At 35.8% G+C, this 15,707-nt stretch overlaps 1 long non-coding RNA gene across 1 annotated transcript in view; it reads left to right on the top strand.

Annotated features, from left to right (window-relative positions):
* The first annotated feature begins 4,527 nt into the window (after positions 1-4,527).
* Positions 4,528-15,707, top strand: part of LOC147576580 (uncharacterized) — a 232,525-nt gene continuing 221,345 nt past the window's right edge. The window contains exon 1 of the long non-coding RNA XR_015241424.1: positions 4,528-4,635. This is a non-coding gene — a long non-coding RNA (uncharacterized LOC147576580). The remainder of the gene's footprint in view (positions 4,636-15,707) is intronic.

Raw genomic sequence — 15,707 nt, forward strand, 5'->3', positions numbered from 1 at the left:
ATTTAAAATGACAATGCTAAATTCCTAAGCCTCCACAGGACCTAATAGTGATTAGTTCAAATGTATCTAAATTGCTGCTAAGAATTGATTATTATGAAGAGAAATCTAAAGAGAGTTTGATTAAATTAATGTAATGCTTTCTTCAGCTTAAACAGAGAAAAGGAACATTTACTTCATCCAGTAGTTTCAGATGGAATCACACTTCTTTACGCACATATATTAAATGCACTTCTAGTTTTTGATGAATTAAAATGGAAAAATAATTGCTCAAATGGCACTGGACCTGGTTTCATCATCCAAAGACATTTGAGATCTCATAAAATGGGACTTTTCAAATTTTAATGTGCCTCAGATCACCTGGAGACATTGTTAAACAGAAGATGCAGATTCTATAGGTCTGAGGTGAGGCATGGTATGCATTTCTAGTAAGCTGCCTGGTGAGGTCAATGCTGCTGGTTCTTGGACCAACCATAGTTTGAATAGTGAGCTTATGGAGCATCTGGGTCATGATTATGAAAATTAATTACCACTGCATGGGGATAAGCTAGTTAATACTATGTGCTGATTTGTATGATGCCTGATAACTAGTAGTGTAATATGTCTCTGATAAAAAAAAGGAATTGTTTAAAATTTACAGAATCAGAAGATAGCAGAATTTTCTAATCTTGCCTTTACTACATGTAACAGTTATCCCTAATAAGTGTGTATTACTTTCCTTTTACAAAGCAATTTTACATAGTATATGTTGCTTAGTTTTATGATGATCCCTTAAAAACCCTGTGAAATAAGTCAAGCATGCATTTTCCTTCATTTTCCTTATGAGTAACCCAAAACTGAAAGTTGATGTGATTTGCACAATTTCACATTATTATTCATCAAGAGAGCCATGACTCTAATTCATATCTCTGACCAAATCTGACCATATCTCTGAACACAAATATGGTGTTCTTTCTCCTAACAGTAGATTTTGTGTGGATCACGTAAATTCCATAGCCCCTCTCTTCCTTATGAAATGGGTGATTCAGGTTCAGCTAGACCAGTGGTTATTAGCCTTCATTGTGCAACCAAATTATGTTGGGAACACAAAAAATAATACTAGTGACTAGCCCCATTCCAGAGCAATTGAGCCGGAACCATCAAGAGTGGAGCCAGGATACCATTTCTTTTCTTCTTTTTTTTTAATGCTTATTTTATTTTTTTTTATTTTTTTTTAAATTTTTTAAAGTTTGTTTATTTTGAGACAGAGAGAGACAGAGCATGAACGGGGGAGGGTCAGAGAGAGAGGGAGACACAGAATCTGAAACAGGCTCCAGGCTCTGAGCAGTCAGCACAGAGCCCGATGCCGGGCTTGAACTCACGGACCGCGAGATCGAGACCTGAGCCGAAGTCGGACCCTTAACCGACTGAGCTACCCAGGCGCCCCCCCCTTTTTTTTTTTTTAATTTTTTTAACGTATTTGCTTTTATTTTTGAGAGAGAGACAGAGTGTGGGTGGGGGAGGGGCAGAGAGAGAGGAAGACACAGAATCCGAAGCAGGCTCCAGGCTCCAAGCTGTCAGCACAGAGCCCACCTCGGGGCTTGAACCCATGAACCGCGAGATCATGAGCTGAGCTGAAGTTGGACTTCTAATGACTGAGCGACCCAGGAGCCCCAGAATACCATTTCTTTTAATTTTCTAAGCTGATTATTATGCATAGTGAAGATTGAGAACCAATAACATTATATATCCACTATAATACCTTTTTTACCAAAAAAAAATTTTAATGTTTATTTATTTTTGAGAAAGAGAGAGAAAGAGACAGAGCACAAGTTGGGGAGGGGCAGAGAGAGCCGGAGACACAGAGTCCAAAGGAATCTCCAAGCTCTGAGCTGTCAACACAGAACCTGACACAGGGCTTCAGGAGCTGTGAGATCATGGCCTGAACTGAAGTCGGATGCTTGACTGACTGAGCCACCCAGCCCTCCGTCCACTAAAGTACCTTTAAGTGAAGGAATTCTACCTGGCTATAAAGATAGGTTTTTTGTCTATCTGCTCTATGAAAGTCTTGGTGACAAATCTAAAAACATAAGTTTAGATAAGTGTATCACTAAAAATGTTAATTATGACTTAGCAAGCTTTTACTATTTCTTGTGTGTTGTGCAGGCCTTGAAAATTTAGGGACATTTTGGTTGATGCTTTAAAAAATCACTTTTACTTAAACAAGTAGAGATTTTAGTTTACTCCCTGTATCTACACTCTGTGTAACATCAATATTTCTGAGTTTCCTATTTGTCCTTTGAAACTGGTACTAAATTTGAGCTTTCATTTGGGCTCTCATTGAAGTGGATGTCTAAACTCCTCCAACTGCTTTCTGATGTGACTCCTGTTTCCCCTTGTGGCTGCAGTGAGGATTTAGACAGAGTATACTTACATAGTTATTAGATTACCTAATATTTCTATCAGGAATTGATCATGTAAATGGTTTAGACACAGTCCCTTCTAAGAGTTAAAATTTCAGTCCTAAGCCCCCCCCCCCAATGTAAATTTCTCAAAAGTTCAGGTTGTTGAAAGCAGATATTTCTGTTTTTCTTTTACAGAATCCTTTACTTTTTACTTTACTTTACTTTACTTTACTTTACTTTTACTTTACTTTACTTTACTTTACTTTACTTTACTTTACTTTACTTTACTTTACTTTTCTGTAGTTGTCATAAGATGAAGAAGACAGGATTAGTCAATATCTTACCCTAGTAGATTCTACTCTGTTGATCATTTTTCAAAGTTGAATAGACACGAGAAAAATGAAGGCTTTGAGCCCTTGGAAAGGCCAAAGGGCGATTTTGGCTTTCCTGGGTAATTCTTGAATATTTGATCACCCGTGGCCCAAGAGGGTTTTCAATGAAGCTATCCCTTCTGGAAGAATTCTAATCCGGAGTGATGTCACTGGGTCAATGATGAATCTCTAAGGCTGTCTAAGAAGGGTTCAGAGTTTGATGCATAACAGGTAATACAATGCATTTCATTTTGAGAGTGGAAATTCAATCAAATATACACCATTTGACATGTAGTCCATGTCTTTTTTTTTAAGTTTTTTTAAAAAAATTGTTTATTTTTGAGAGAGAGGGAAAGAGATGGAGGGAGAGCACAAGCAGGGGAGTGGCAGAGAGAGGAGGACAGAGGATTTGAAGTGGGCACTTGTGCTGACATCAGTGAGCCGGATGTGGGGCTAGAACTCACAAACTGTGAGATCATGACCTGAGCCGAAGTTGGGTGCTCAACTGACTGAGCCACCCAGGCGCCCCAACATGTCTTGATTCCCAAACTTCCTGGCTTGGATTTTCTAGAACTAGATAGTTTATTCAATAAGGAAATAAATGCACACCGCTCTAAAGAAGACTATGGTATTGGCTTATTGGGGTAGCAGGTACAGAATGATCTTTCTGACAGCAGATCATCAATACTGGTTCTTTGATGTTTTAACCTGATCACCTGGCCTTCCTTACACCAATTATTTGAGGGTAGTCATGAGATCCAGAGATGCTTTTCTCATTTGATTTTACTGTGAGATTTTTAGATTGTGTGGAAAATTATCTGGTTGTCATTATAAAATACACTTTTGTTCACCACAAGCGGAATTGTCCTATAACACCCCATTGCCTTTACTAATTTCTAGATTTTTTTAATTCATTCTTACAATGCCTTAATAACATCATTCCTGAACTCCATGGGCCTCACAGGGACTGGATTCTTTTGTTTGGGAGATTCCAGGTATATTTCTTTCATCTCCCTCCTTGATAAACAACTTTGTCTGAACCCAGCTGTGCCTGGTCTCCTAGAAAACATTTAGCTACCACTGTTCTTGGGAGATGGTTACTGTGTTCACAGACTATTAGAAAATTCTACTGCTCCATTAACTCCCCTATTTGTATCTTGGAACTTTATTTTCTAGTGGACTATTTCTGCAGTTTATAGCTGTTTCCCCACAGGGCAAAGCATGGAGTCAGTGACTGACATTAAATAATAAATGTCAGCAAAGTGATTACTCTCATTTGGAATTAATAATATTTTATTAAAATTCATAAGAGCACTCAACTGGTAGCATCAGAACCAATTACTCATGTGAGCACTGAATATGCCTTCCCAATTCAAAGCGTGCAGTAACTCTTTTTGATTTAAGGAAAACACATCTCTGTAGTAGGTTGGAGGATCTAAGTTTTTCACTCTTCCTATGTCAGTCTGAAGGCTGGATTAACCTATAATGTAAATGTTTAAATATTAAGAACAGTAGAAATTTAACCTTTCTAAGGGAAAAATTCAGATGACAGATGATATCATATTTATTCTATTCTTAGAGATTTGTCCTTTTGTTAAGGTTAAATCAGAGTAAAACCTAGGTTAAAACCATCTTTAATTTTGTTTGGTCTCAGAGTTAAATATTTGATAGGAAAATGAGATAGGAAAAGACAAGCTAGTTGTATCGGGTACCTGTTTTCTGTCCCTCCAAATCTATTCTTTAGTGATCTCAATTATGTATTTTGCTTTAAGGATCTGAACTTCATGGACACAGTGGAGGAGACTGAGCTCCCTTGATTTCTGACTGCATACAGTGTTCGGTCAATAAGAAGTCATATGGCATCAGAGAAAGAGAGGAGAAAGGTAGGATTTTGTGTCTCCTGGATCCCTTCTTGGGAGGTTGCTCCAGGCTAGCTGTATGTTTTTTTTCCATGAAATGTCGCTGCTCCACTAAAGATGGCCCTCCACATAGGACTTTCCATCTAGATGCTGGGGATCTCTTGTCCCGTTTCTCCAGGCTTAGACGTTGTAGCAGCTTTACTATTACTGGTTTCATGGTTCTGCACTATCCCTCGTAATTTTCTTATAAATGTGACTGTGGTATTTCCTGAAGGGACCCTGCATGATTTACTAGTGTTAACATGCTACAGGTTTGAGTGAATGGGATATCTGTTTGTCTTATCTCTAAGTAGAGTATGATGTAAGGGAGCCTGTTAGCTACATACAACTTTCAACCTTAAAAAAAAAAAAAAGCTGAATTGTGATACAAATGGTGAGCAATATGAGTGATGAATGATAATGAGAGATGAAAAAGTATCTGTAATATTTAAGGATATTCAGTTGGTTTGCATTAATAACAGCCATATTGTTGCTAATGACTGGCTGCCAGGAATCTGTATTGACACGTATTTTGAATACATCCTGATTACACGGATACATACTATTCATGTGGATAAATTGACTGCTTGATAAACTTCTTTCCACCTGAAAATTGTCAGATAAAACCTTCATTCAAGCCTTAGAAAGCTATCAGAGAACTTTAAGACATTTTAAGGGAATTAGAAAACAGTTAATTTTAAACTCATATAAAATGTTTTAAAAGCATATTTTGGGGGGAGTGGTTATAAATTATTGATTTATATTACTGAAATTGTAATACAATGGCTTTCACTTAATTCATGTGTGTGTGTGTGTGTAGTGTTTTATTTTTTCAAAGAATGTATTTCAGATTAACTTAGAAGTCTTTTAATGTTCAAATCAATGGGACTCAATTTGGTTCAGCACCCATCTGCAAAAAACAATCCATTTGCAAATATACTATATGTGAACTAAAAAAGAAGAAAAGTACACCATAATCTTAGCTTTATCACGAAACTCACATTAGTTATAGAATGATTTCTATGTTAGGGGCAGTCACTGTGTTTACCTCATAAGTAGTATCTTATTTAATCCATCAGCCAAGTAATATTAATTAGTACTATTTCAGTTAACGAAAATAGGACTTAGAGAGGTTTAACTTGCCCGAAGATATGCATTTAATTAACACTTAATTGGAGTTTGATTTGAAGTCTGTCTAACTCCAAAACTCATGTTGTCAACCATTTTGATAAATTGCTTGCTTGAGCGTTTTTATAGCTTAAAGCAATTCTTACGTCTTTGTCCAACAGCAATCAAAATTTTTTTTATGATCATTAATTAAAGTAGGAAGCATTACTTGTAACTGTATTAGTGTGTGCTTTATTTCTTGACATTGTCATCTAAATTGGCTCAGTAACAATTAGATAATACGTATCCCTTTAAGAGTGTATGTGCTAAAATTAAATAATTTCACAAATGTTTATTGCATACTTACCATTATACCACAGCATTTAAGTGTATGTATATGTTTGACATGGAAGTCTTTATAAACCAAAATATGTGTTAAAAATATAAATTTCAGTCATGCTATCTATCTGAAGACCAAATACAAATTTTCAAATTGTTGTCAATATATAGCAATGTCTATTTGCATTTTATCTTTGGATTTCTATTCTTCAGTTTAGTTAATGAGCAAACCCTCCAGTTTTTAAATCTTTTGCTATTAATTTTGATGTACAGTGATTGTAACTTGAAGACAAGATCATTAATGCTGACACTAGATAATACTTAGTATTATTTTTTTTTTGCTTAATTTCATAAGAAAAAATAAGAGATTTAAATATGTTGTTTCTAGCAGATGTTGTTCAATTACATAGTATTGTGGTTGTCTTGTCCTCTTCCTGAGTTCACTGAAAAATAAAAATAAAAATAAAAATAAAGCCCTTCCATATCCTTATGGGCATCAGTTTTCCTCAAGATTTGTGGAATGATACTTTCTCAAATGGAAAGTAGGTTTAATATTTTTTATTTCCTTTAAAGATATCAATGAAAATTCCTCAGCAGCTGAATGTCAAATATGTTCTAAATGGGTTCACTCTTTTATTTCTTCTCTTTGGCCTTTTTTAAGTATAGGGATTTATATGCTTGAGTATGTGTGAGCACAAACATAAACACACACATATAACACACACACAACAGACATGCATTTAAAACATGCCAAACTTGCTTTCAAGCCCATTGATTTTGGAAATAAAAGTTGTTTGTAGTGTAGATGTGATTGTCTAGGAGCATTTTAGATGAAAATGCAGTCAGCCTAGATTATAGTGTGAACTCTCAGCACTGTGTTGCTCATACTCTTATTTTTTATGTACAATTAAAAGAGCAGACCTGGCTTTAAAACAAGTTCATTCCATTTTTATTGCCATAAATTCTCCCCTTCTCATTGCCTCCAGCTCTTACGGGATGCACAAATATATTTCCTATTCTGAGCAGTGGCTCATAAATACAGAGAGAGAAGGAAGTCGTTGGAAAGCAGGTCTCTTCCAGGAGCATGGACAACTGCCTAGAGGGGCACTCAATCATGCATTTTGACTTTGGTAATTGAATGCTGTATCCATTTCTCTGTCACATTATCATAAAAAAAGAATATCTAAGGAAATGCAGCATTACAGCTAAATATTTGTTGGATAACATTGCTAACTCTTTTAAATGATCTCATGGCAAGGAATAAAGGGATTGGAGGGGGGAGAAACTAGGATTCCAGTGTTGCTTTTTATTATATTTTTATGTCTGAAATGGTAATTATGCTTTTTAGTGCTATTCCATCTATTATAATGAAAGTATGTGGGAACCTGGATTTTTCTGTAAGGGACTTAAATAGTCCATTCTCTTCAGTTAAACCAAATGCTAATATACCCTTTTTCCCCTTCCATGACATTCTTAAAATCTGTGTGCCTAAACAAATTAGCATTCTATTCTCAACAGACTCATTTGGAAGATAGAGCATGTTCACTGAACAATAAGTAGGCCACGGGGAATTTAATCAGAGGGGCTGGGAAAAGAGGCATGTTACAGCTAATTGTTATTAATTGTTAGATGTCATATTTTATAGAAATTTAAGCTGTATTTCCTCACTGTAACAAATTTCTCTTCCTTCCACCTTATACCTCACCTATCCTCTTGCAGTGTATACTCTTGGTCATAAAGAGAGGTAGCAGATGGGATTTGCATGAACAATCTGTACAGACTTTGGAACAATGAGTGTAGTGGCAGGACAGAGTTTTAAAATTTCTGAGAATCCCACACAAAAACATAAAAGAAGGTACATAGCAGAAATAAAAAAGCCATGGATACTTACAACAAATTTCAGTACAAGTTATCCCCATAAGCCTCAATATACAAGTGGTAAGGGAAAACCACCAAAGTTATGTGGTTTATTTGGTATGAAAGTAGAGGAATGCAATATGGAATGTTATAGACCTGGAAACAAGACAAGCCTGAAAATAGCCAGAAGGAATTTGCTGGGAAGGTTGGTAGGCTAATTTGAGAATTGTCCCTGAAAATAAAGTTTTTATCCCCATACTGAGAGTGAGTGGGTACATAGGACCCTCAGCAAGTGCTAAGAAAGCTACCTTGAATATGCTTTCAGAAAGTTCATGAAAACTAACTTTATATAAAAATGAGCACTCAGTGAATATCAAGGTCAAATTCTATATAAGTTTATTATAAAAAGAGAGGGGCGCCTGGGTGGCTCAGTCGGTTAAGTGTCCAGCTTCAGCTCAGGTTATGATCCCACAGTTCATGGTTTCAGGCCCCTCACTGGGCTCTGTGCTGACAGCTCAGAGACTGGAGCCTGCTTCAGAGTCTGTCTCCAACTGTCTCTGCCCCTCCCCTACTTGTGCGCCCTCTCTCTCTCTCTCAAATATGAACATTGAAAAAAAAAAAAAGAGAGAATGAGGAGCAAAATGTTTTTACAGGTAGCACTAAATACAGTCATGACTAAAAAACATTAAAACTGTAACCTCCAAAGTTACTCAAAGACATTAAGAAAATGATGAAGACATGAAAGAACAATATAAATTGTTTCAAAAACTCTGGTATGAGATAGTTGAACATGGAGAAAGAACTACAAATAAAAGAAAAAATAATTTTAGAAGTGAAATATAAAAGAGACATAAGACAAAAATAATGCCTATTATTTATTGATGCTTAGTAGATCACCCCAAAATGAAACAAAACCCCACATTTATTTCACAGTATGTGGAAGACAGAAATTGGTTACAGTTTACTGGCTGTTTCTAGCTCAGGGTCTCTCACGAGGCTGAAATCAAGACATCATCCTGAGTAGTCATCTCAAGGTTTAATAGGAGAAAGTCAGTTTTCAGGCTTATTCCTGTATCTCTTGCAGGCCTCACGTCCTTTCTGGTCATTGGCTAGACATTAATTCCTTGCTAGGTATGCCTCTCCAACTGAACAAATGAGAGAGTAAAGGAAGGGCAAAGAAGGTGGAAACGATAGTCTTTTATAACCTAATCCCAGAAGTGGCATCTCATTGTTATTGTTGTATTCCATTTATTAGAAGTCCCTATATCCAGCCTACATTTCAGGGATACACAAGAATATCCAGAGGTGGGAATCATTGAGAGCTACCTATTATAAGAGGTGAAACATTAAAAAAGAAATGAAAAAAGAAATGACAATGACAAGTTTTAAAGATAGGCAATGAAGATTTTATGTATGGCTAATGGGACTCTATGAAGAAGCAAATCAAAGAAAGGGATCACAGCAAGTATGAAAATCTATAAGAAAGCTTTTTCAAATTAACAAATATAGGCATTGAAGATACATAGCTTCTAACCTAACTAAAAGTGATCCAAACATTCATTCTATCCCTCCCAATGAAAAAACACACCACCACAATCATTGCTGAATACCTATCACTTACACTCTTATTTAGTGTTTTTATTTAACTTATGTTCTGAGATTTTAGTTATCATAGCATTATATCCTGAATTTAGAAGGCCAGCTATATTTTCTATATACATTAAGGTAAGTCATTTATACATTTATTTTTGTTATAGATATGTGAAACTAAAATCAAATAGTATTATAGATGAGGTAAGAGTACCACATTGGGAATGAAGTATCTAGCACATAGTAAGTGCTCAATAAATGATAGGTTATTTTGACAGATAGTAGGAAGTGGTTGTACATAGGTATGTTCAGAACTACCCCTGACATTGGAAAATCTAGGTCAGGATTAATGTCAATATAGTGAGTCAGCCAAGACATTCATAAATTACAAAAGCTAGCATGACAATGGAAGGATCAGTCTATGCACATGGGTTTTGTGGGCATGATTGTGTTTTCTTGCATTCTGTGGGAACTAATCTCTTATCCTTTAGCTTGGACTTTGATATTGTTTAGGGAACATGGATGCCGTATGCTGAAATGACATTATCAGCTCTCTCTAGCTTTGTGTTGCTTTCCAATGTGCCAGATAGATATATGATATGCAACACTCATAAATTATTTCAGAGTGTTTTTCTATTTCAGGATAAGTCCTTAATATGTATGGTACTGATAGGGATTAGGATGTACTGTTAATAGTTGGTAGCATTTGCCACTTTCTCATCCAATTACTAAGTGACTATGTAATCATTTGTCAAACAGTATCTTTTGCTGAGCTGACATTTGCATCTCCAATAATTTTGCATAATTAGGTTATAAATAGTTCTTTTGTGAAATTATGATGATTAAAGTTTAAAGGTATACGAATATATACATATAATTCTTTCATAGAAAGTAGTCCTAAACAAAATAAAAGAAAGATAACTGGTAAGAAATATCTAAGAAATGTTATCCTTGGGCAAAAATAGTCTCTTTTTAGTATTCCTAATATTGAAAAGAATGAATGAAACACTTACAAAATTCATAAACTTTAGAGTTAAAAGAACAGGTAGTATCAATAAAAAATCAATTAATTAGGATAAAAAATTTCTGGTCTCCAAATACAGAGGAAACTAACAGGGAGAATGAGGCATTAAAACTAAGGCCCATAGTTTCACTGTAAGAGAAAATAAGAGAAAAAAAATTCCCTTCAGCAGCTGGAACCTTTTCAATTCTCTGATAATGAAAATTGCTGGAACTTTAGTGCATGGCCAGGTTATAAAGTGAATAGTTTAAAAACATTCTAATTTAAAGTGTGTATCTCTCTTTTTTTTTTTTTTTCTTTTGGACTGTAGCTGCATGTTTATTCCTTTTTTGAATTTTCTCTCTATGGAAATCCAGAGGAAATTAAGTCTTACACCATGTTCCAAAACTCTACAGCTAGGTTATTTATCTGTTCCCATTTCTCCATCTCTAGGTACCACAATAGGCATCCATATAGAAACATTTGCAATGGCAAGTTGTGAATCATATATTGAAATTTAAAATGACTCTGCACTGAGGGGAAATAGCTATCCTAGGTAATCACTGCTCCTGGGTACTTGGGAGCAGATTTATTTCATGCAGCAATAAAGAGAGTGCTTTTTGGAAGTTGCATGTGGGACAAGCTTTTCTTTATCTATGAGCATGTCCTGCCCCATCACTCATTATATTTCACTAGCATTGGACTTCATTTTCTTTTCTAATGTACAAAGATTTCCTCATATATGAGGATCTTATATGAACTTATTTTTCTTGCTGAAAAGATTCTGTCCATCTGTGTCTTAATCATTTTGGGCTGAATAACAAAATACCATAGACTTGTTTGCTTATAAACAACAGAAGTTTATTTCACATAGTTCTGGAGGCTGGGAAATCCAAAATCAAGGTGCTGGCAGATTTGGCATCTGATGAAGCTAGCTTCCTGGTTCTAAACAGCCATGTTTTTGCTGTATCCTCACGTTGCAGAAAGGATGAGATAGTTCTCTGGGGTTTCTTTTCTAAGGGCACCATTCTCTTCGTGAAGGCTCCACTCATATGACATAATCACCTCCCAGAGGCAACACTTCCTAATACCATTACATTGGGAGTTAGGATTTCAACATATGAATTCTGGACTCAAATGTTATGTCCAAAGCAATCTCAATTTCCTCAAGGCACCTACTTGTCATTAAGGTCTTAACTTAAATGTTCATTGAGGAGTCTTATTATCCTAAACCAACTTAACCTCCTCTTTCCATATACTCATGCCACCTATATCTTTGCTTAAATAATTTATTAAAATTTTAACTAAGTGATTCTTCATATAATTTCAGATTTCAGGTATTTTGCCCCTGCACGGTTTTATTTAACATTAAACTACAAGAGAAACTCAACAAATATATTTTTTTAATGAACACACAAATAATTAATTAAATGGCATTTATCCGCTCAGTGGCAGGCAGGAAACTTCCTTTTTGGCTGATGAACTACTATAATAAATGGAAGCATAGTATAAGATAAAAAGCATTCAACTTGGAGTCAGAACTTCGGGGTTCAAGTGCTGTTCTATAAATTTTTAGCTGTATGCTAATTAAAAGACACTCTATGGGTTGGGTCCTTCAACTGTAACATAAAGACACTTTACTTAAACAGATACTTTCCTTTATTTAGAAACTATTTAGATATTCCAAAGTGGAGACAAAAATTCTTCACAATGTAAAAGATGGTGTGCTATAGAATGCAATATTGTCCATAAGGCAGTAGCCTGCATATCAAATGTCATTGATTAAAACACAGGAGAAAATGATGAAATTTTGCTGTCTTAAAATTTTCATTAAAATGTTTAACAAACTGGTAACAATAGTCACAAAGTTCAAGATTAGCTTTGCATTGCACTCAACAGAATTTCAGAAAGAATACTGCTGGTATTTAGGTTTCTGAGTTTCTTGGTCTTGCTGTCTTGCTATGCACAATGCCAGTGTTGAAGACCAAAGATTAAAATTAGGTTTTATCTGAGATAAAATGGTAAATTCAACCCATTGCAAGAAACAATTTTTCAGTATTATTGTATGCATAATTCTTTATATGATGGTAAAGATAGTGAAAACATGCAACAGCCACTACTTTGAAAATGATCTGTTTACAATAAGTGATACAGAAATAGCCATCAGGTAGGTAGAGGCTCCTTTTTCATGCAAGATAATGGACCCAGCCTCTCTCGTCAGATGGACTGTGGACAGGATGGATTGCTGACTTGCCTATTTGCTTGGGTTTTAATATGCACAATGACACTCTTACAGCTGGATAAGCAGAAACTTAAAAGTTGGGACAAATGATCAGGATAGTATTAGGAGTTGAGTCTTCAACTTTTCAATCAACTCTAAACATGGCAAGGGTATAACATTTTTAAAGAACAAGAAAATAATTAAGGTATGGTAAACTCAAAATAAGCAAAATATCTCCATGAACTAGAAAGGAAATAGAAAAATGGCAAGTTAGTAATCAAGGACTAGAGCCAGGGCCTACTGGGCTCTGGGTCTGGGTGCAGCTAGGATTTGCCTCCTGCAGAGTAATGGGATTCAAAGCTCTATGTGAATGGCAAGAGATCAGCGTCAATTTAATTGCATGAAACCTGGGGCAGGTGCAGAGCTCACTAGCCTATGAAATGTGATCAAAAGAAAGTTATGGCTTCTGCCTGAGACTATAGTTTATATAAACATGCATACCTGCAATGTTGAAGCATACAGACAAAAGCATACAGATCCTTATCAATAGGATCTAAAATTAAGCCATTCTACATTTAGTGACTGATTTTGAGATAAGTTCACAGTCAGGAGAGACCTAGAACCTTGAACCATTAAAAAAAAATGGTACTGGAATAAAGTTCCATGGGAACCAAGTTTTATTTATGAAAGAAAGTGGGATCTCTGTGGCAACCAGAAAAAAAAAAGGCTTTCCCAGATTGGAGTAAGAGAGATGGAAGGAGGCTTGATCCAGAGAGTAAGGTTTTGTGCCTTTCCCCAAGCAGAGTCCAGAGAGGTGATATGCCCTCACACAGTACATGGCTGTGAGGCCCATTGGGGGCCAAACAGATGAATTCTTAGATAAGCTGTGGATATATCTGTAGGACTATCTATATAGGTCTGTCTGTAGATAGACTACCATCTGTGTTATGGACATAGCAAAGAAGATCTTCCAGACCCACACAGGCCAATAGAAAGACAAAAGTGACCTTGAAATCAGTGATGATCATTTGGATTGATGGACATCTCAAGGGCTATTTCTCCTATTTCCTTCCTTTCACCCATATACCTTGCCTGAGAACTGGATAAGCCTCTTAGACACAATCCAATACAAAAGAGAAGTTCCAATTTGATCGATACTCTTTTCTGCTGGTCTGATAAATATGAGTTTAAAATATGAGTTAAAAAATTATGTTGTCTTGCCTACTAAGATTCATACCAGTTTCCAATCCAAACAATTCATGCAAGTAAAATATGGTTCTAAGTTACTATGTGGTTAATGAAATGAACAGGGAAGCTGGACAAGCTAACTGGATGGTAGGGCCAGGGGTTCAGTTATACCATTCAAATTCTTTGTCCTAGCTGGGGTTTGACACCATTTATTGGCAGTTGTTGCTCTGGCTTAGACTTAGATGAAATTGTCTTTGCCCAAAGTGGGAGCAAATGGCAACAATTCCAGTTATACCCTTCTTGTGAGATGCCTCTTTATTGTTCCAGGTAACCACTTTTTTACATCTCATTTCCCCCCAAAGCAGAGATTTCCTTCAGGTTATCCCTTCTCCTATCATCTTTTCTGAGGTGGGATAAGGAGAATAATCAATTTATATACAAATCGGTGCTATGGTGCAAATTTTATTCAACATAAAAGTGGCATTTTCTCCTTGAAAGCTGTAGATGGAGTACAACTAAGACCTTCCCCTTTTAAATCCTTTTATCACCTTAGTTATAAACAAAAGGTGCCCAGTATGAAATCCTCAAAGAGCCAAGGATTTCCTAGAGTGCCTTTCCCAAGTAGTTTTAGTAAAAAGACACACTGATTATATTGCCATTAGACTTGATAATGTTTTCCCCTCTCCCCTCTCAGCCTAAATCCAGAGTCCCTTCTACCCATATCCACGTTTGCCTGGAAAGAAAGTGAAACCAGACTTCTAGAGCCATGCAGATACTCTTTGACAATTGTAATTTAACAAACCAATAAACAAGATCAGGACTAAAAAAGTTCAGATTTTTAAAATATTGAATAATCTTAAATTTCCATTTTTATAAGATGATGCTCAAATAATTCATTGGAAACATAGATTGTTAAAATATGACAGAAGCTGAACTTATAAGGAAAATAAAATACACTGTGTTTTGTGCACACACAAACGCATGCTGTGAAGTCACCAGGAGAAAATAGACTTCTTTATTTTAAGCCCTCATATTTTTAAACCCCTATATTATGACAAAGGGAAGACAGTAGTATATTTCTAAAGTCCGAGCATGTGTGTGGGGGGGAACAAATATTTTGTGCTCCAGTCTCAAAGAAAAAAAATAAGTACTATTGGAGAGAAAGGTGAAGGAGGAAGTCTGGTGCTTAGTATGAAAGTTCTTGATTCCCAAGATTGCCAGGGAGAGAGGTGGGTATCAGGTATTTGAATGGTCTATGTGAGCTTGGGCCTGTTATCAGGGAGTGTGACTGACTGAAGACCAGATTCTACCCTCAAATACAATGTAAAGCCAATTGCTTGGACAATCCTGGAAAGGGAGAAGTGTTCACTAAGAATGACTGCTATAGATGCACACAGGGACACAGAGCTATATTTGGGAAAATAGATTTGGAAAAATAAAGCAACATAAATATTTGTGCACATTCATTCTAAAAAAGAAAAAGAAAATATATTATCAAATAAGTGGTTATGAATGTGTACTGACAAATCATATTTTCCCCCAAAGCGGATTTTGTAGTTGTAATTTTCATTTTTATAGGATGCTGATTTCTCCACTCTCAGTTCCTTGGAAAAAATGGGACTTTTCTTTAAGCTTAGGATTTTATCTCAGACTTAATCTCCCTCAGTTGTGCTTACTTGTATCTCTGCATTAATGTTTCTGTAAGCACTTTGAAATCCCCATCTTTCGTAAAAATTTCTGAGCTCTTAAAATTGG

This window comes from Puma concolor, chromosome D1 (genome assembly GCF_028749965.1).
Source record: "Puma concolor isolate L17-30 chromosome D1, mPumCon1.1.hap2, whole genome shotgun sequence".
Classification (NCBI taxonomy): domain Eukaryota; kingdom Metazoa; phylum Chordata; class Mammalia; order Carnivora; family Felidae; genus Puma; species Puma concolor.